This window comes from Engystomops pustulosus, chromosome 1 (assembly GCF_040894005.1).
Source record: "Engystomops pustulosus chromosome 1, aEngPut4.maternal, whole genome shotgun sequence".
Classification (NCBI taxonomy): Eukaryota; Metazoa; Chordata; class Amphibia; order Anura; family Leptodactylidae; genus Engystomops; species Engystomops pustulosus.
In genome coordinates this window covers 112,610,873-112,633,588 of record NC_092411.1, presented here as the reverse complement: position 1 = coordinate 112,633,588, position 22,716 = coordinate 112,610,873, and the positions used below count along the sequence as shown (strand labels likewise).

Below are 22,716 nucleotides of genomic sequence, written 5' to 3'. Positions count from 1 at the left end.
GTCTGGATGCCGCTAGGGAGAGAGCTGCTGCTGCTCAGGGAAAGCGTTAGGGTGTTCTATTAGCTTACTGTTAGGCAGGAGTGATTCTAAAAGAACCCAACAGCCCTTCTTAGGGCTACAATAACGTTATAATTTTTTTTTTTTTTTATTTGCAGCTAGTACCATATTGTGAGGAATTAGCAGGGGGACTTGCTACCGTTGTGTTTAGCTCTTAGTGACACACATATCCACCTCAAACACCAAAGTGGGAAAATTTATTAGGGGTTTGAGTAGAATTAGGCACAGTCTGCCAGTTTCTTTTTATTTTACGTTTATTTTTTTCATAACTCAGCGTCATCTCATCTGGCATAGTAGTGTGCTGTAATACTTGGCTAGAAAATAGCCATAGGAGAATACAAACGGCTTAATTACGCCTACAGTAGCGTTATATATATTTGATTTCTGGTTGATCTGCTGGTGGCTGTACTTGCTGCAGTGCATCTACTATCAAATTGGGAGCAATTTGGAGTCAGACTTGCGACCACTGTGTTTTAGTGACGCACATATCCATCGCAAAGACCGAAGTGGGAAAATTTATTAGGGCCCGGGGTTGTATTTCAATTAGGCACAGTCTGCCAGTTTCTTTTTATTTTACGTTTATTTTTTCATAACTCAGCGTCATCTCATCTGGCATAGTAGTGTGCTGTAATACTTGGCTAGAAAATAGCCATAGGAGAATACAAACATCTTAATTACGCCTACAGTAGCGTTATATATATTTGATTTCTGGTTGATCTGCTGGTGGCTGTACTTGCTGCAGTGCATCTACTATCAAATTGGGAGCAATTTGGAGTCAGACTTGCGACCACTGTGTTTTAGTGACGCACATATCCATCGCAAAGACCGAAGTGGGAAAATTTATTAGGGCCCGGGGTTGTATTTCAATTAGGCAGAGTCTGCCAGTTTCTTTTTATTTTACGTTTATTTTTTTCATAACTCAGCGTCATCTCATCTGGCATAGTAGTGTGCTGTAATACTTGGCTAGAAAATAGCCATAGGAGAATACAAACGTCTTAATTACGCCTACAGTAGCGTTATATATATTTGATTTCTGGTTGATCTGCTGGTGGCTGTACTTGCTGCAGTGCATCTACTATCAAATTGGGAGCAATTTGGAGTCAGACTTGCGACCACTGTGTTTTAGTGACGCACATATCCATCGCAAAGACCGAAGTGGGAAAATTTATTAGGGCCCGGGGTTGTATTTCAATTAGGCACAGTCTGCCAGTTTCTTTTTATTTTACGTTTATTTTATCATAACTCAGCGTCATCTCATCTGGCATAGTAGTGTGCTGTAATACTTGGCTAGAAAATAGCCATAGGAGAATACAAACGGCTTAATTACGCCTACAGTAGCGTTATATATATTTGATTTCTGGTTGATCTGCTGGTGGCTGTACTTGCTGCAGTGCATCTACTATCAAATTGGGAGCAATTTGGAGTCAGACTTGCGACCACTGTGTTTTAGTGACGCACATATCCATCGCAAAGACCGAAGTGGGAAAATTTATTAGGGCCCGGGGTTGTATTTCAATTAGGCACAGTCTGCCAGTTTCTTTTTATTTTAAGTTTATTTTTTTCATAACTCAGCGTCATCTCATCTGGCATAGTAGTGTGCTGTAATACTTGGCTAGAAAATAGCCATAGGAGAATACAAACGTCTTAATTATGCCTACAGTAGCGTTATATATATTTGATTTCTGGTTGATCTGCTGGTGGCTGTACTTGCTGCAGTGCATCTACTATCAAATTGGGAGCAATTTGGAGTCAGACTTGCGACCACTGTGTTTTAGTGACGCACATATCCATCGCAAAGACCGAAGTGGGAAAATTTATTAGGGCCCGGGGTTGTATTTCAACTAGGCACAGTCTGCCATTTCCTTTTTTATTTTACGTTTATTTTTTTCATAACTCAGCGTCATCTCATCTGGCATAGTAGTGTGCTGTAATACTTGGCTAGAAAATAGCCATAGCAATAGGATAGCATCGTTTGGTTTTAAAAACTAAAAAACACAAAAAAAAAACAAAAAAAAAAAAAAAAAGTTAAAAAAAAAATACAAGTTATAACTCTCATTTTCAAAATGTTTAACCCGAGGTCTAGGGGTAGAGGACGAGGGCGGGGACGTGGGCGTCCAACTACTGCAGGGGTCAGAGGCCGTGGTCCTGGGCGGGGTGAGACACCACCTGCTTATGAGGGAGCAGGGGAACGCCGCAGAGCTACACTCCCTAGGTTCATGTCTGAAGTTACTGGGAATCGTGGTAGAGCACTGTTGAGGCCAGAACAGTGCGAACAGGTGATGTCGTGGATTGCCGACAATGCTTCGAGCAATTTGTCCACCAGTCAGTCTTCCACGCAGTCCACCCATGTCACCGAAATCGGCACTCCTCCAGCTCCTGCACCTCAGCCTCCTCCCCCCCAGTCTGCCCCCTCCCAGCAAAATTTGCCATTTGAACCGGCATACTCTGAGGAACTGTTTTCTGGACCCTTCCCACAGTCACAAACCACTTGTCCGGTTGCTGATGAGCAATTTTCCGATGCCCAGGTTTTCCACAAGTCGCAGTCTGTGGGTGATGATGACCTTGTTGACGTACTGGAAGAAGTGTGTAAAGAGGTGTCCGACGATGAGGAGACACGGTTGTCAGACAGTGGGGAAGTTGTTGTCAGGGCAGGAAGTCCGAGGGGGGAGCAGACTGAGGGATCGGAGGATGATGAGGTGACAGACCCAAGCTGGGTTGAGAGGCCGGGTGAACACAGTGCTTCTGAGACGGAGGAGAGTCCTCGACCAGAACAGGTTGGAAGAGGTAGTGGTGGGGCCAGACGGAGAGGCAGGGCCAGAGCTAGCGCATCAGCGCCAAATGTGTCAACTAGTGAAGCTCCCGTGGCGAGGGCTCCTGCGGCGAGGGCTAGATTTTCAGAAGTCTGGAGGTTCTTTAAGGAAACACCGGATGACCGACGGACTGTGGTGTGCCACATTTGCCAAACCAGGATCAGCAGGGGTTCCACCACTACTAGCTTAACTACCACCAGTATGCGCAGGCATATGAATGCTAAACACCCCACTCAGTGGCAACAAGCGCGTTCACCTCCGGCCGTGCACACCACTGCTCCTTCCCCTGTGTCAGCTGATAGTCAGCCCCCTGCCCAGGACCCTGCCACAAAAACCCCATCGTCACCTCCACGATCCTCCACAGCATCCACCAGCGTTCAGCTCTCCATACCCCAGACGCTGGAGCGGAAACGCAAATATAGTGCAACCCACCCGCACGCCCAAGCCCTTAATGTGCACATCTCCAGATTGCTAAGCCTGGAGATGCTGCCCTATAGGCTAGTAGAGACCGAGGCCTTTCGCAGCCTCATGGCGGCGGCCGCCCCTCGGTATTCGGTCCCCAGCCGCCACTACTTTTCCCGATGTGCCGTCCCAGCCCTGCACCAGCACGTGTCAGACAACATAATCCGTGCCCTGACCAACGCCGTTTCTGACAAGGTCCACCTGACCACGGACACGTGGACGAGTGCTGCCGGGCAGGGCCACTATATATCTCTGACGGCACATTGGGTTAACTTGGTGGAGGCTGGGACCGAGTGTGACCCTGCGGCTGGTCATATACTGCCGACGCCGAGGATTGCGGGGCCTACCTCGGTCCAGGTGTTTGAGGCCTACCATGCCTCCTCCTCCTCCCACCCCTCCTCCACCTCCTCCTCCGAACGACCATCCGTGGGCATGGCGCCATCAGTCGGTAGCTCTAGGCACAGCAGCAGTGCCGTCGCTAAGCGACAGCAGGCGGTGCTCAAACTGCTGAGCCTAGGCGATAAAAGGCACACCGCCCAAGAACTATTACAGGGCATCACGGCGCAGACTGATCTGTGGCTGGCACCGCTGACCCTGAAGCCAGGCATGGTTGTGTGTGACAACGGCCGTAACCTGGTGGCGGCTCTGCAACTCGGCAGACTGACACATGTGCCATGCCTGGCCCATGTGTTAAATCTGATAGTTCAGCGTTTCCTCAAGACATACCCCAATCTGTCTGATTTGCTCACGAAGGTGCGCCGCATCTGTGCGCATTTCAGGAAGTCCAGCACAGATGCTGCCACTCTCAGGGCAGCGCAGCGCCGCCTCCAACTGCCCGCTCACCGACTGTTGTGCGACGTGCCCACGAGGTGGAATTCAACACTGACCATGTTATCCAGAGTTTACCAGCAGCGCCGAGCGATTGTAGACTGCCAGATGTCAACTTCCACCAGAACTGGTAGTCAGGTCAGTCAGCTTCCTCAAGTCTACAATGAGGAGTGGACGTGCATGTCTGATATCTGTCAGGTGCTGAGTAACTTTGAGGAGTCAACACAGATGGTCAGTGGCGATGCCGCCATCATCAGCCTCACCATCCCGCTGCTTGGCCTGTTGAAAAACTCTCTGGTCAGCATGAAGTCGGAAGCTTTGCGCTCCTCACAAGAGACAGGGGAAGAAGATTCCCTTGTTGATAGCCAAAGCACCCTTAGGTCTGTTTCTCAGCGCATATCGGAGGAGGTGGAGGTGGAGGAGGATGAGGAGGAAGAGGAGGAGAATGTTGGCGAGACACAAGAGGGGACCATTGTTGAGTCCTACACTGTTGAGCGTGTATGGGCAGAAGAAGAGGAGTTGGAGGAGTTGGAGGAGGAGGAAATGGACAGTCAGGCCAGTGAGGGGAGTGAATTCTTACGCGTTGGTACTCTGGCGCATATGGCAGATTTCATGCTAGGCTGCCTATCCCGTGACCCTCGCGTTCAAAGAATTTATTCCAGCACCGATTACTGGGTGTTCACTCTCCTGGACCCACGGTACAAGCAAAATCTTTCCACTCTCATCCCTGGAGAGGAAAGGAGTGTGAGAATGCATGAATACCAGCAGGCCCTGGTGCACAAGCTGAAACAGTATTTCCCTTCTGACAGCGCTAGCGGCAGAGTGCGTAGTTCTGCGGGACAAGTAGCGAGGGAGAGTAGGCGAGCAGGCAGCTTGTCCGGCACTGGCAAGGGTACGCTTTACAAGGCTTTTGCCAGCTTTATGTCACCCCAGCAAGACACTGTCACCTGTCCCCAGTCTCGGCAGAGTAGGGCTGATCTTTACAGAAAGATGGTGAGGGAGTACGTAGCTGACCATACCATCGTCCTAAATGATCACACAGCTCCCTACAACTACTGGGTTTCAAAGCTGGACATGTGGCACGAACTGGCGCTCTACGCCTTGGAGGTTCTTGCCTGCCCTGCCGCTAGCGTCTTGTCAGAGCGGGTTTTCAGTGCAGCTGGTGGCATCATCACCGATAAGCGTACACGCCTGTCGACTGACAGCGCTGACAGGCTGACGCTTATCAAGATGAATAAAGCATGGATTTCTCCTAATTTCAAATCTCCAGCAGGTGAAGGAAGCTCAACCTGAATAATTTATCCACTCCTCCTCCTCCTCATTTTCCTCCTTCTCCTCCTCTTTCTACAGTAAAGCAGAGGAAACTGGCTGTTTTTTGACAGGGCCCACTGGCTCTAGGTATAGTACTTTATGCATTTAATTTTTCTGGAGGGCCACCGACACGGTCCTCTGTTTTAAACAATTTTTGGGAGTGCCACATACAGGCACTCAATCTATTCAATTTTTCTGGAGGGCCACCTTTCCGGTCCTCTGTTTTAAACAATTTTTTGGGACTGCCACATACAGGCACTCAATCTATTCCATTTTTCTGGAGGGCCACCTACCTGCTCCTCTGGTTTAAAAACTTTTTTGGACTGCCACATACAGGCACTCAATCTATTCCATTTTTCTGGAGGGCCACCTACCTGCTCCTCTGGTTTAAAAACTTTTTTGGACTGCCACATACAGGCACTCAATCTATTCCATTTTTCTGGAGGGCCACCTACCTGCTCCTCTGGTTTTAAAAATTTTTTGGACTGCCACATACAGGCACTCAATCTATTCCATTTTTCTGGAGGGCCACCTACCTGCTCCTCTGGTTTGAAAAATTTTTTGGACTGCCACATACAGGCACTATCCAAATTGAATTGTCTCCATAGCAGCCTCCACACGTTGTCTCCATTGCTACCTCCAAAAGTCGTCCATATAGCTGCCTCCATACATCGTCCCTTTATCAAACGAGGTTTGTCAGGCCGAAATTTCGGTTGTTTTCATGGATTCCACATCAAAGTTGTTAACTTTGTCGCCACCCTGCTGTGTTATCCACAAAATACACTGGCAAACTTTTACCATTTACGGATATTATTTCAGCGCTTCTTGCGCATCTGTTTACATTCCCCTCACCCGCCATATCCTAAACTTATAAGAACGCTACTACACTTGATCTTATACAAAAGGTTCTTAGAAGTGCTGTTTGGGGAGTAGCCTAGAGACAGGGGCTTGGATTGGCGAAAGCTCGCCTAGCAGCGGAGCGCCAGCTCCATGCGCATCATGCGCTTCTTGCGCATCTGTTTAAATTCCCCTCACCCGCCATATCCCAAACTTATAAGAACGCTACTACACTTAACTTGGTGCAGGCTGGGACCGAGTCTGACCCTGGGGCTGGTCATATACTGCCGACGCAGAGGATTGCGGGGCCTACCTCGGTCCAGGTCTCAAAGGCCTACTATACCTCCAAATCCTCCCACCCCTCCTTCACCTCCTCCTCCTCCGAATTACCATCCGTGGGCATGGCGCCATCAGTCGGTAGCTCTAGGCACAGCAGCAGTGCCGTTGCTAAGCGACAGCAGGCGGTGCTCAAACTGCTGAGCCTAGGTGATAAAAGGCACACCGCCCAAGAGCTATTGCAGGGCATTCCACATCAAACTTGTTAACTTTGTCGCCACCCTGCTGTGTAAGCCACAAAATATACTGGAAAACTTTTTTCATTTACGGATATTATTTCAGCGCTTCTTGCGCAGATGTTTACATTCCCCTCACCCGCCATATCCCAAACTTATAAGAACGCTACTACACTTGATCTTATCCGAAAGGTTCTTAGAAGTGCTGTTTGGGGAGTAGCCTAGAGACAGGGGCTTGGATTGGCGAAAGCTCGCCTGGCAGCGGAGCGCCAGCTCCATGCCAAGAACCAACTAACATAGTTTTAACTGCAGCACCTTTAATCTACTACTAGTTCACTGCCTCCATACATCGTCCCCTTATCAAACGAGCTGTGTCAGGCAGAATTTTGGATTGTTTTCATGGTTTCCATGTTAACTTTGTCGCCACCCTGCTGTGTAATCCACAAAATATACTGGCAAACTTTTATCATGTACCAATATTATTTGAGCGCTTCTTGCTCACCTCCTTTGGTTCCTCTCTGCTACCCATTGGTTTGAAGCCTGAGTCCATTTAGGGTATGTCGCCATGCCACTCTCTAGCCTTCCGCTGCTGCCGCTGCCTCTGCATGCCGTCCCCTATAGTGTCAGGGTCAATTATTGGATGTTTTAGATGCTATCTAGCTTCATTCTGTCACTCTGTCATGGCCATGCTGTTGCCCATAATTTTGGCATAATGGTGCATTTAAGCAGCCTCAGAGGCATCCATGCATGCTGCCCCTGCTGTTTCCTGTCCATTTCCGTGGTGTTTCCATCCTTTTCTGAGGTTCCCAGGTGTTTGGCCAAGCTTCCCTGTGCAGAGCCTTGGTCCCCTTGAAAAATGCTCGAGTCTCCCATTGACTTCAATGGGGCTCGTTACTCGAAACGAGCACTCGAGCATCGGGAAAAGTTCGTCTCGAATAACGAGTACCCGAGCATTTTAGTGCTCGCTCATCTCTAATCCTGTGTTCACTGTGTTCACTGTTTTTATTCTATTCTTCACTGTTCTTCACATCTTCTAACTTGTCGGGAGATAATATACGCACGGAACAGTGAAGAATAGATTGCCGATGTTTGCATACATCTGCTAACTTATGAGAATACATTCTTTTTCAATTAAATAACACATTTCATTCCCCAACCATGGTCCCTTTGAAAAATGCTCGAGTCTCCCATTGACTTCTATGGGGCTCGTTATTCGAGACGAGCACTCGAGCATCAGGAAAAGTTTGTCTCGAATAACGAGCACTCGAGCATTTTAGTGGTCGCTCACCTCTAATTATTACTAATGGGAGCACTGTGATTATTAACTACTGAGGGCAATGTGACAATTTCCTACTGGGGGTAATGTGACCATTGGCTTTTATGGGGCACTGTTAATATTTGTTTCTGTAGGGCACTGTGACTATATATTAACTAATGTAGGGCACTGTGTTGATACTGGGTATTGTGTGGCACTAGTTTGTATATCGGCTATTTTGAGGCAAGAGGGTCCTATCACTATTAACTATTGTGGGAGAACCGCTATTATATTTGCTACTGTAGGGACTCTGTGACTATGGTGGTTTCTGTGGGAGCATCATTACAATATTGGCTACTGAGAGGACACTGTCACTATATGTTACTATATTGCGCTTTGTGATTTTATTGTCTTCTGTGAGACCTTGTGACTATATTGACTACTCAGAGGACACTGTCACTATATGTTATTATATGGGCTACTGTGGGGATACTGTTACTATATTGAATACTGTAGAGATAATGTTAAGATATTTTATATATACATGGAACTACAGCCACAACATACAGTCATACATGGAGGTACAACTGTAATACTCAGTCATTCATTGAGCTACAGCTATGTAATCTGGGTTCTGCTGTTGTATTTATCTACTCTACTTTGTCTTGGTGCTGGTTTCATGTGCAGATAAAAATTGATTCAGAGTTTTTTTGCTTCTGGTTCTATGCAGTTGTTCAATAAGATTTATAACTAAATAGTCTGTGTAGGTAGGTTTGTTAACAGTTTTATTAATAGTTAGCTAAATGTTCATTTAAAATTCTTGGTAAGAAAACTAAAAAGTTGAAAAAATTTTAAAAAAATGTAAATAAATTGAAATAATACATTTATGTGAAAATAGTTTAATTCTCGCTTGCAAAGTAGGTAGCTTGTTGTAAAAAAATTCAATCCCACCCATAAGCATGCCTTCTCAATATGACCATTTCCACTGTTAGAATAGAATACTTTGGGGGTCATTTACTAAGGGCCCGATTCACGTTTTCCCGACGTGTTACCCGAATATTTCCGATTTGCGCCGATTTCCCCTGAATTGCCCCGGGATTTTGGCGCATGCGATCGGATTATGGCGCATTGGCGCTGGCATGCACGCGACGGAAATCGGGGGGCGTGGTCGAACGAAAACCCAATGGATTCGGAAAAACCGCCGCATTTAAAAAAATAATTCTGTCGCGGAGCTTGCACTTACCTTCACTCAGCCCGGCTCGGTGAACTCCAGTGCGTTCCAATGCTTTTCAGCGCAGCGGAGGAACTACCTTAATGAATCCCGGCCGGACCCGAATCCAGCGCAGAGAACACGCCGCTGGATCGCGAATGGACCGGGTAAGTAAATCTGCCCCATTGTTTGCTATTAATGTCTGAAAGCTGGCTTTCCAAGGTCTTGGATTTTCAAAAATGAATAAAAGTTTCTAGATTAACAGCATTGACATGGGACCTCAAATTGTAATTTTTATATTGACTTTTTATAGGATTAATGTTTACATTTTTAAAATTTTGAAAAAAGAAATAATTTACCCATTGTTTATTAGCTTTGATTTTGTTTGGATAAAATCTAAAATCTTTAATGAGGTCTCTTTTGAATCATTTTTGAAATCAGGTAAATATAGTATACGGAATATGGTGGCATTGTTAAGTTTAACTTAAAGCGTAACTGTAAAGCTATAGTGAGTTTACCAAATTATTACATGTGATTCCCCCTTTGAAAACAAACAGAACAATGTCTACTTTGTGCTGCTCGTCCTTTTCTTTCCAAAGTTATGGGATTTTCTGTTCTGAAAGTGTTTGGCAAAAATCTTTCTCACTAGAGGTGAAGTGGTGGAGACTAATATCTTTCGGTTTATGCTCTTAAACTGAAGCCAGTTATCTTGCCCACAGGTTCCATGATGCAGTGTGTTCTCTCTCAAAGTAATTTAGCATTAAATCCCTTTAGTTTCCCACAAGTAAATCCAGGGAACACTGCTGTGCACATTCAGGATGTATATGGTTACAGCCCGGCAGCTTACATCCCATGTAGAAGCAGATAACATCTAATAAGTGGTAGAAATCATAAGTAAACCAGTTACATGCAGTATATAGCCTATGCTGTTTGAGCACTAAGAGTTAATAGCTTATCTGGACAGAGATAAAAATGCTGATGACAAGGTGAGGGGGAGGGAGCAGTGAGAAGAGCAAAGACAGACAAAGAAAGTTCTGTAGAATCACAGACTGTGATAGAGGGACTGATAGGGAACAGGGGAGATCTTGTACCTCACTATTCTGTGCAGTAGACATCTGCAGACACATGCAGCTCTGCTCCATTCACTGCTACATGACCACCACCTCTGTCAGCAGGGAGCAGCTGCTCCTTCCCTACCATGAATCGGTAGTTTGTTTACACTTTGTTTCTCTGACAAATTCCAGGGCTTATCAGCTCATGGAAAGGAGGCAGCCATTGCAGCACTAAGGTAATCTGAGGGATATAGCAAGGAAACTACTGCATGTAGGTAATAAAGATAATAGGCAAAGTTTATATCCCAAGAGCTATTGATTTGTGGAAAACAAAAAACCTTTACAGTTACTCTTTAAGTTTAGGCCTCATTCACACTGCATGTATAAGGGATGTATATCCAGCCGAGGTATATATGTCCCCATAGACATCTTTATTGTGGCACTCGACTCTCTTCCTCTCCAGTGCGGGCGACGTGTTAATGTGGCCTAACCTTTACTCTGTGTCAACATAGTATGTTCTTTATACTTCTGGAACATAACATATAGTATTTATCTAATTAGATAGATTCATGTATCCAATAAAACTATCATGTTTCAAAAAATACACAAAAACACTGTTTATAAAAGAAGATTCTTTTTAATTAGTATTTCTCTTTATTTACAGTAATTATTATCACACATTTATTTGGTGTTAAAATTATCAAGGGTTATTTACTTTTTTATTTTGTGAATAAAGGGTTAAAGAACTGTATTTTATTATAAAAGTAAAACAGACAGCAATGTCTATTTTTTGCATAAATGTTTAGAAAATATGCATGCCGACATGGCGTGTAAGTGGTGTAGCCACAAAAATATTCACGATTTCTTGCAGTGCACAAAAAATGAATTCAGTGTTTATACACAAATTCACATGTATTGTACTTAGAGATGGGCGAATCGATTCGAACGAAGTGGAATTCCATACGAATTTCACAGAAAATTTGATTCGCCACAAATCCGAAGTTTACTCTGATTCATGGAAACAAAGTTTTTTTTCCCCCAACTTTTTTAGCTAAATGGCTGTGAGCACAACGTGTTACATGGGGCAGAGAACTCTGGAAAGGAGAAAGAAATACCCTTGATGACATCTGCAGACCTGTAAGCCAATCAGCGACCGGCAGGCTTATGTGATGTCACACAGCCCTATAAAAACTGTCAGCCATTTGCAATCTCGGCATTTCACACTGCATGTGCTGTCTGTAGTGTCTAGCTGCTATTACTGTAATGTGGCTAGTGGGGGGGGGGGGGGCTAGCAGTTCTCGACTCTCTTCCTCTCCAGTGCGGGCAACGTGTTAATGTGGCCTAACCTTTACTCTGTGTCAGCATAGTATGTTCTTTATACTTCTGGAACATAACATATAGTATTTATATAATTAGATAGATTCATGTATCCAATAAAACTATCATGTTTCAAAAAATACACAAAAACACTGTTTATAAAAGTAGATTCTTTTTAATTAGTATTTCTCTTTATTTACAGTAATTATTATCACTCATTTATTTGGTGTTAAAATTATCAAGGGTTATTTACTTTTTTATTTTGTGAATAAAGGGTTAAAGAACTGTATTTTATAATAAAAGTAAAACAGACAGCAATGTCTATTTTTCCCTCCCACATGTGTTGAAACATCATCTGAGTAGTAATTATACTGTACAAAGCATACACTATTTCCCATAGCTTCTGAAGTCAAGGCCCTAATGATAGTTTGGAGATTGCAAAATACATTTTCTGCACTTACCAGATGTCAGAGGTGTCATCTGTAGAAATACAGAGATGCAGGATCAGGTTTCTGCTTTATTAGCTAAATTTTCCAAACTGTGGCACACAAACTAGGGTATGTCAAGAGACAGTCTTAGACTCCAGATGAGTCAACTAATATATACTCAAATTGTTGCATTTTCATTCAGTCCTATATATATATATATATATATAAATATATATATATAAATACACTGCTCACAAAATAAAGAGAACACTCAAATGACACATCTTAGATCTGAATGAATGAAATTTTCATATTGAATACTTTGTTCTGTACAGAGATGAATGTGCTGACAACAAAATCAAATAAAATTATAGATGGAAATTAAATTTATTAACCAATGGAGCAAGGATATGGAATCACCCACATAATTAAAGTAGAAAAATACACTACAGGCTCACCCAACTTTAATGTAATGTCTGTAAAACAAGACAAAATGAGGCTCAGTATTGTGTACAGAACAAAGTATTCAATGAGAATATTTTATTCACATGGATTTAGCATGTGTTATTGGAGTGTTCTCTTTTTTTTTGAGCAGTGTACAATTTCTAATTATCACTATCTTGGTTGCCCAGAATTAATGAGTGACGCTCCAGAGATTCAATATGGGTCAGTTTTTCTGGTCACTTTAACTTGGCAACAACAAAATCAGCTCAAATGGACACTTCCTGTTACCTATGGCAGTGAATATTTGGTTAATAATGGTGGGTTGGTATTAGGCTTTTAGTGAAGTAATGGACACCAGTAAATTTATATACAGGCAGTCCCCGGGTTATGTACAAGATAGGTTCTGTACATCTGTAATTAGGTTGAATCGTATATAAGTTGGAACTGTATATATTATACGTATAACCCCAAAATAATTTGGTCTCTATGACAATTGGAATTTAAAAAATGTTTGGTTGTCATTAGAACCAATAACAATAAAGCTTAATTGCAGAAACCTTTATTAACTGTTAGAGCTAATCATTGTTGGTTTATTAAGGGATTTTTCTACCTTGAATTAAATAGCCAGTCCCCATGTTTAATGATTCATTGGAAAATTTTGTGAATTTGTTATAAAACTGATATGTGCTGATTTAGCTATTTCCTATGTACAGTATTTTGTCTCATGTTTTACTTATATAATTGTTTCTTTAGTCCTAAAGTGCACTAAGCTCCTTTATATTTCTGTTTCAGTGCTATCCTATCAATTCAATGGGATGCAAGAGATCTCTTTTTCTATACTATCATTCTTTTGTGTATGGGCATGCATGCCATCTGACCACCTGACCAAACTGATAGTGTCGATTTATACTAGAAATGAGAAGGTAGGTCTTTATAAAGTTTTTGATTGGTTAAATGTCGGAGAGAACTCCACAGATTATCATTCAACTATTACTGTATTTTCTTTCTTATTCCTCCCAAAACCTCTGTGGATGCCAGATGGTTTCAATGGGGGAAATTTTTCATATGCCTCTTGATGTTTCTGTCGGGCGGCCAAAACCAAAACAATGCCAGGTCCGACCTGGTGTTGTTTTGCATAAATGTTTAGAAAATATGCAGGTACAGGGCTGGTAAGGCCGGCGGCCAACATGCCGACATGGCGTGGAAGTGGTGTAGCCACAAAAATATTCACGATTTCTTGCAGTGCACAAAAAATTATTTCAGTGTTTATACACAAATTCATATGTATTGTACTTAGAGATGGGCGAATCAATTCGAACGAAGTGGAATTCCATACGAATTTCACGAAAAATTTGATTCGCCACGAATCCGAAGCTTACTCTGATTCATGGAAACAAAGTTTTTTTTTCCCCAACTTTTTTAGCTAAATGGCTGTGAGCACAACGTGTTACACGGGGCAGAGAACTCTGGAAAGGAGAAAGAAATACCCTTGATGACATCTGCAGACCTGTAAGCCAATCAGCGACTGGCAGGCTTATGTGATGTCACACAGCCCTATAAAAACTGTCAGCCATTTGCAATCTCGGCATTTCACACTGCATGTACTGTCTGTAGTGTCTAGCTGCTATTACTGTAATGTGCAGTAGCGATTTCTGCTCCAATCCCAGGGTTTGCGTTTAGGGGGATCTTTATACCCAAAATAGTAGTTCTTTTTTGTTATTAAAGCCACTAGGAAGAAATCTGTTTCATATCCACACAGCTGCTGTAGTGATTTTTGCCCCTCTCCCAGGATGTACATTTAGGGGGATCTGTATACCCAAAATAGCAGTTCTTTTTTGTTACTGAAGCCACTAGGAAGAAATCTCTTTCATATCCACACAGCTACTGTAGTGATTTCAGCCCCTCTACCAGGGTGTGCGTTTAGGGGGATCTGTATACTCCAAATGGCAATTCTGCTTTGTTACTGAAGCCACTAGGAAGAAATCTGTGTCATAACTGCACAGCTGCTGCAGTTATTTTTGCTCCTTTCCCAGGGTGTGCATTTGCATCTGTATAACGCAAATTCCCTTACATTTGTTTTGCTAAAGTTGAGATCAAGAAATATATGTCAAATCCAAGTAGTTGATTAACCACTATGTCAGACAGAAAGGTGGCAGGTGGTGCAGGCAGAGGTCGCAGCACAGTAAGGGGACGATTGTAGCAGGGTGACTCTGTGAGGCCAGAACTGCTGTTGTCATCTAGCGGCAGTGTGTTGATCAACAACCCAAAGGTTGTAGATTGGTTGATTAGGTCACCCAATTCCTCAAATATAACATCTAACAACTCCAGCCAAGAGTCCCTGGGTTCGTCAGATACAACAATCAGTTGGCATGGCCCAGGAGCAGGTGAGCGGCCCTCACCTGTCCTCTCAGCCAGAGAGCTACTAGGTGGTCTTGGCTCAGTGCCCTTTACAGCAAGGACAAAGTGTTTGAGGACAGTTAGAAGCTGCTTGGCAGTGAAGAGGTGGGGCAGACATCCACTGCTTCATGTAGTAGGCAGGCTGTGCATACTGACACCATTGAGGAGAATATCAGTGACAGGGAAATGCAAATTGACGATGATGTAGCCGATGGACTGGGAGAAACATGGAACAGATGTGGAGGTCCATCCTGCCGCCGCAGCAACAGCAGCAGCACCTAGTGGCACACATGCCATTTCAACCAGTCAAGGCTCCAGCACCTCTGTGGAGAGAGCTGTTTGTCTTTGACATCATCTCCCGGTCCAGATGCTTCTGCTCCTCACTTTTCATGGCACCAGCAGTCGTTGAGACAACAAAGAGACAACTATATGCGTCCAGCCATCCAAAGGTGCAGAAGCTGGCCGCACTCTTGTCCAAGTTGTTGGTACTGCAGTCTCTCCCTTTCCAAGTTGTGGACTCTGCACCCTTCAGAGAACTTATGGCTTGTGCCAAACCGAGGTGGAGAATTCCAAGCTGCAATTTTTTTTCCAAAAAGGTAGTGCCAGCCCTTCACCAATATGTAGAACAGAAGGTGGGCCAATCCTTGAGCTTATCAGTTTCTTCCAAGGTGCACAGCAGCGCAGACATGGGGAGCTGTAACTACGGTCAGGGCCAATGCATGTCCTTTACAGCCCACTGGGTGACTGTGCTTCCCAGCCCAGCCACACCAACAACTTGAATAAGAGATGCCGCGTTCTCCTCCACGTTGTCAAAATGCTGCTTCTTGGCCAGTGTCCGCTTGGTTATTTGTCAGTCACTAGGACTGCAGGATGAATAACATCATTCAACTGCTTCATGTCCTGGAACTCATGCTGCAAAATCTGTCTGGTCAGGGCACTGTAGAAGTGGAGACTACATCTCATGGCCACATGAGTCCGGAGGGGGCTCAACTGGAGGAGGAGGACATTAGAGCACATGCAGAGTCTGGCAGATGACCCAGAAGCACCGTGGCAGTATACAGTGGAGATGGAGGCCGGGAGTCCCTTAGAGTCACTTGCGCAGATGGTCCACAGCATGATGATTTGCCTAACTAGTGACTGCCGAATAGTCAACATCCGGCATAGGGATGAGTTTTGGTTCTATACCCTCGCTACTGTTCAAAAATGGGTGACTTTTTTCCAGCTGTCGAGAGGGAGACACAACTGGCATACTATAGAGAAATACTGAAAACACAGTTGGCCGCTGCCTTTGTGCACCATCGACCATCCTCTGTCAGGTCTGACCGAGGGTTTCCTGGCAGTGATCGCTCACGTACTACTGTAACGGCTGCTGTGGGGAGATGGGGGGGGTGTAGGAGCAGTAGCAGCTCCATCAGCAGCAGCTTAAGTCTGGAGTCCTTAATGAGCAACTTCCTTCACCCGCCTAGTAAGGAGGGTAGCCGCCACCGGCAGCAACAGGACATGGAGGAGACCCTGCACCAGCAGGTGGTGGCCTACTTGGACAGCACTGTACCACTCCAGGTAGAGGATCCCCTTGACTACTGGGCATCCAAACTTGATGCGTGGCTGCAACTTGCAGAGTTTTCAGTAGAGAAGCTGTCCGGGCAGTAGTGTGGAATCATAGCGGGTGTCAGTGCGGCGGGGACCATTGTTACCCCAAGGAGAACCCGCTTGTCCACCCATAATATGGAGAGACTGATCTTTCTCAAGATGAATCGGGCTTGGATTGGCCTGGATTTCAACTCACCAATGCCTTATGCATCAGATTAGATCAGCCATGACGCCTCCCCTAAACTTTGATAAATGAGTCTGGGTTCTAACTACCTGCCTCAGCCACTATTCTGATGCTGCCACCCACTCGATGCCACACATCTGCTGCCAGTTGCTCCATATGCCTCTTACCATCTTTACCAGGGACTGGAATTGTCCGCCACCTACACAATCTGTGATTGGGCCACTTTGTGGCTTTCCATGTTGCTGCAACCTCCACACTCTGTCAATGTGACACCCTGAGGCCTCCTCCTGCTGCTGCCGCCGCCACCTCTCCGCACTGTCTTTGTGCCACTCTGTGACCTACCATTTTTCCGCCACCGCCATAAATTGTCATTGTGGCCTACTTATGCTGCTGTCAACTGACCGCTGTCTCTCTGAAACACCCTATGATTTCAATAATGCTGTTTTCACTCTCCAACACTTTATGACATTGCCACTATGTTTAGTTTTCCCCTACATTTCATCTGTCAGAAGGAATGAAAAGCCTCGGGATTGATAGCCAAAAGCAGGAGTGGATACAGAACACAGAGGACATGCAAATATCCCATTTACTGGTCATCTCTGTTTTGGACCCACTCCTGTTTGTTTTTGGCTTTAGCAATACTGATGAAGAATTATTGACCGTCAATGCAGAATTACTGCCGACACCGTCTGCACTCTTTTGCAAGGTTTCTACATGTATCCACATTTAAAAGAGCAGGTTCTGTCGTAATCTATGGAATCATCTGATGTCAGTGTTAAAAGAGAGCACTCTTTGATGTTAAAGTGGGATCTTGGCCCTTAGCTAAGTCCTTTCAAGCTGGCACAGATGTTACCTTGTCAGGCTGCATTCTCGCTTTGCTTATTTGGTGAAGTTGGCCTCTGTAAGTGCCCATGGAATTGAAGAGTGAAGCGAATCTAAGAATGGCTGCTGTCATGAGCGTGTCATACTAAAACACAGCATTGTTTGAAGACCAAACCATGTTCCCTATGCATATTTAAGCATGGCAACGTTCTACAACACCCTACAGGCCCTCTGCAGCCAGGAAATATCTGGTTTTTTTAACATGATTCGCCATGATTCGATTCGGGTCGAATCAAATTTTTTCAAAAAATTTGACGAATTGGGTCGAACCGAATTTCAACAAATTCGCCCATCTCTATTAGTACTGCTCATTTTTGTCATCAGTCCACACCAGTATTTCACATTAAATATATCAAGCATAAACCTCTGATCCAAAAAAATTATGTTAACATTGGTAAGTTATTAATTAATAATAACATTTGGTGTATTCCAAAGTTGGTTAAGGCAATTATCTCAAACATTATTAAATGAAGTTCTGACTTTAAAACTTGTTTTTCTCAAGTACATTTCCTTTTATGCACTGATATCATCATAAAATTGGATTGTGCCAAAAACATGGATCATTTATCTAATTAGGTCTAAAATATCTTGCAAATTATGCAGCGGTTCCACTCATCAAACAATGACATGTTGTTTCCTTTTTAAATTAATGAGCCATAGTTAAAAAGCTCCAATGTGATAATATAATACAGATATTCTTCCCAGCATATGTGAACAATGTATAATTAATAATGTAGATGAATTCATAAGTTGTGTGTATATTTACAGTAAAAAATAGCAAGTTTATGAAAATTCTAATCACGAAAATTTTATTCTGGTAGATAACTTCCACTGTTATATTATATATAATTATCTGGTTAGAGTGGGATTTGAGAAGCATGAAATATGGTTAGTAAAAGAAAGTGAATAAACCTAGAAATGGAAACCATAACTATATGTTTGAGTAAAGCTGAGTTTTTCAGATGCAGTTTCTGATGTCCAAACTAGAAATGGAATAAGTAGGAGTAGCACCTTTAAATTATTTATCTCAACCCTGTATGATCCACACCTGTTTTTGGCTTCAAAAACTGCATCTGAAAAACTGAATGTGTGGCTGCACCCTGGGAATGAAGGACCTACAAGCCTCTGTTGGTAGTGATGTGAAGTACGTTCTCTCATGTAAAAGTCAGAAATGACATTTATTCATTTGTGAATATGGCAAGATCGGTAGGTGTTATAGAATGGAAGCATGGTAGTATGCAGTGGAGCCAGAATGTTTAGTATGATGACATTTAGTAGTGAGTAGAGTAATCCACAATAAGAATACATTTACCAAGGAGTTAAGTTCATTTGAACACCCAGTTGACTAGAGAAGATTAAGAATAAAAAAAATTGAGATATTTCAGTATACTATTTAACTTAATTAGCACTGCTTTACATTCACAGAGGGAGAAGGCATTGCCATTTATGACCTGTTTACAAGCCACCTTTGCTCCTCTCCTAATCTTGGTGCAAGCACCTTGAAGCAAACCACACCTTGAAAGTCATCTCTGCTCTGGAATAGCTCCTCGACTCATTCATCTGGCTTGTCAACTCCCCACACTCCTTTCTCCCTCTTGGCCGCTGCACACAGAGAACCAGAATCCATCCCAGCATCCCATATTTTGAATACTACAGTGCGCTTCCATCTGCAACCTGGAATCACATATGGGAACCAAAGACTAAATGGTCTCACCCCTTGCCACCAATGTAAGCAAGCACTAATCAGTGTCATTCTGTTTAAGGAAAATCTACAATTAACAAAAGTCAAACATGGATAATATAGTGGCACTTACTCGTAGACCCAGGCACTTTGAATGTGGTAATCTTCTTATATTTGTTAAAACTTCCAAAATTAACTTTTAAAATGATGTCAATGAGCTTGAGGGGCTCTGGTGGTTGTGTCTTGTTTGTCTTGTTTGGAGACCAAGGATAAAATAACTTCATGCAGTATATGTACCTATGGACTTCAATCTATTTATTGATGCTAATATATATACGACTAAGGCTGTGTGGGATTCATTTTACACATCATAGTCTTCATAGTCTAAAGGCAGCTCTCAAAATCCACATAAATTGGGATATGTTCTACTTTTAGCAGATCGATCACATGGTTTTAAAAAAGCTGTACATTAAATTAAATTGCATTTAATAATGCTGTTTTAAAAAACACTGTCCATTTTTCACTGTCCTGTATTAGAAATTATTAAAGACTTCCAGTTAAAGCATACTGGTACCTTTTGGAAAAGTTTTATTGCTGCAACTTTTTTTCATAAAGAAAGCAGAGGATTTGACAGGGATGAAAGGGGTCGTAAGTGAAAAGATAATTAGACTCTTTAGAGAGTGTCAAGAGTCAATAGCTCAGCACTGTCAGCACTGCAGAGTTTTACAGGCTATAATTATATGGCTTGGAGGTGTAGAGAATTTTTGGCAGTTTGTATTTTGCATCCTCCTAACAGAGTAAAAAAATAATCATGATGCTTTCCAGACACAAAGACAGCATGAATATTATTAAATTCTTCTCTGTGTCATTATGTCCGATTTCTGATTACATAGACTGGAAGTTGTCACATCAACACTTCTCATAATTATTGAAACGGAAAATCTGTAGAGATGATGTATTTGGATGCAACATCACAAATAATATCACAGAGCAGTTGTTTATATTGTGTTTTTTTTATAAGTATTAAACTTAAACTTACAGCAGGGCAGATAACATGTAAAGCACAAGTTAGTCACATGTCTGGATGTATATGATTACTAAAGACAATCAATACTACTGGAATATAGAGGCCTAAGACCTTCAGACCTTCAGTGTCCATGACATCATGTAGCCTTAATGTCTCAGGGATTACAAAGTTTTCATCAACAGGATTACCATAATACAGTATGGCAGTATATGTGGATTTTACTCCCCATTCATTAAAATGTGCCTCCAGAAGACCCAAGGCTACCTTGGCGACGGATCGCGTCATGGATCGCGACGGATGAGATGCCTCGGAAAGATGGCAGCGCTTCGCCGGCGGCGATCAGCCCGTGAGCCCTCTCCATCCACCCGCACCCGGTATGTGACGTAATACTACGTCACATGTTGGTAAGGGGTTAAAAAGAGGACCCCTTCAGACTTCATCCTTGTCGGACAATGCACCTCGGGATTGTGCAGGTACCGGGTAAATAAATGTGCCCCATTGTGTTTATCACAATGTTTCAGCAGTTTTGCTGGTGGTTGCATTTACGCGGTGTTTGCGTCGCCGTTATGCTTACACAGCATTTGAATCACAGTTGCACGGCTTTTGCATCAAGGTTACACAGCGTTTGCATCACGGTTATGCTTACGTGCCGTTTCCATCACGATTATGCTTAATCGGTGCTTGTGCCATGGTTACGCTTATGCAGCGTTTGTCACACAGTTACACTTACACAGCGCTTGCATCATGGTTACGCCTACGCAGCGTTTGTGGCACATCTATGCTTATTTCGCATTTGGATCACGTTTACACTTATGTGGCATTTGAATTTGCGTCATGTTTATGCTTACTCATCGTTTGCATCACGTTTCCTCTTACAAGGTATTTGCGTCACATTGATGCTTATGTGGCACTTGCATCTCGTTTACGCTTACACAGCATTTGCATCACATTTACGCTTATGCAGCGTTTGCGTCTTGTTTACACTTATGCAGTGTTTGTATCACGTTTACCCTTATGTGGTATTTGCATCACATTTATGCCTACTCCACATTTATGCTTGCATCACGTTTGTACTTATGTTGCGTTTGCATCACGTTTATGCTTATGCGGTGTTTGCGTCACGTTTACGCTTACAAGACTTTTGTGTCACGTTTACGCTTATGCGTTGTTTGCATCATGTTTATGCTTATGTTGCCTTTGCATCACATTTACGCTTACACGGCGTTTGCATTACCTTTACACTTACGGACCATTTGTGGCACATTTGCGTTTACACTGCCTTTGTGTCCCGGTTAGGCTTACGCGCCGTTTGCGTCACATTTTTGCTAACAAGCCTTTTGCGTCACGTTTATGCTTACACTGTGTTTGGGTCATATTTGCGCTTTCGAGGCTTTTGCGTCACATTTATGATTACGTGGTGTTTGCATCATGCTTACGTATCGCTTGCGTCACCTTTGCCCTTAGGCTGCGTTTGAGCCATGTTTACACTAATGAGCCATTTTCATCACGTTACGGTCATATAGTCCTCAAAATGGTAGCATTGAAAATGTCATCTCATCTCGCAAAAAATGACACAACACACAGCTCTGTACACTGAAGTATGAAAAAGTTTTTAGCGCCAGAAGATGGCAAAATGAAGAATTTTTTTTGTACAGGTTTTAACTTTTGTAAATGTATAAAAGCATTTTAAAATCTACATACATTAAGAATCTCTGTTATTGTACCAACCCAAAAAATAAAGGAGACATGACATGTGGGTCGCCCAATTAAAGCCATTAAAGAGGACCTTTCACTAGTTCAAACATGTAGAGATTAGTTCACAATCCTGTAGGGTCTGCTACACAGATACAGCGGCACTTTGAATTTTCATGTTTGTGCTTATGTCTCGTTTGCATCACATTTACGCTTACAAGGCGTTTGCGTCACGTTTACGCTTATCCACCATTTGTGTCACATTTGCGCTTAAGCTGCCTTTACGTGGCGTTTGTATCACATTTATGCTAACAAGGCTTTTGCATCACGTTTATGCTTATACTGTGTTTGCGGCACGTTTACCAGGCTTTTGCGTCATGTTAATGCTAACGCTGTGTTTGCGCCATGCTTACGCAGCGCTTGTGTCACTTTTGCGCTTAGGCTGTGTTTGCGCCGCGTTTACGCTAATGAGGCATTTTTACTGGGTTTTTTGCACACTTTCATGGTCTGTTTTTTTGACAGTTTATCCTCTACTTTTACCCACACCATTTGGGATACAATGGTTACCCCCATTCATCATAGGGGTCTCTGTAAATGTGGTTATACCCTATTATGGGTCAGTATGCTGTTGTTAATGCATGTGTGTTTGGAATTATTATAGTCCACATTCGTACTTAGTGGCATTCTTTTTGCCAGGGATAACTTTGCTTATGTACCTGTTTACACCAGAGTTGTGCTTT

At 43.2% G+C, this 22,716-nt stretch overlaps 1 long non-coding RNA gene across 1 annotated transcript in view; it reads left to right on the top strand.

The window, feature by feature from the left end:
• The window catches only part of LOC140082874 (uncharacterized), a 28,344-nt gene extending 8,937 nt beyond the window's left edge, over window positions 1-19,407 (top strand). Inside the window, exons 2-3 of the long non-coding RNA XR_011849932.1 lie at window positions 13,316-13,446; window positions 19,002-19,407. This is a non-coding gene — a long non-coding RNA (uncharacterized lncRNA). The remainder of the gene's footprint in view (window positions 1-13,315; window positions 13,447-19,001) is intronic.
• The last annotated feature ends 3,309 nt before the right edge of the window (window positions 19,408-22,716 follow it).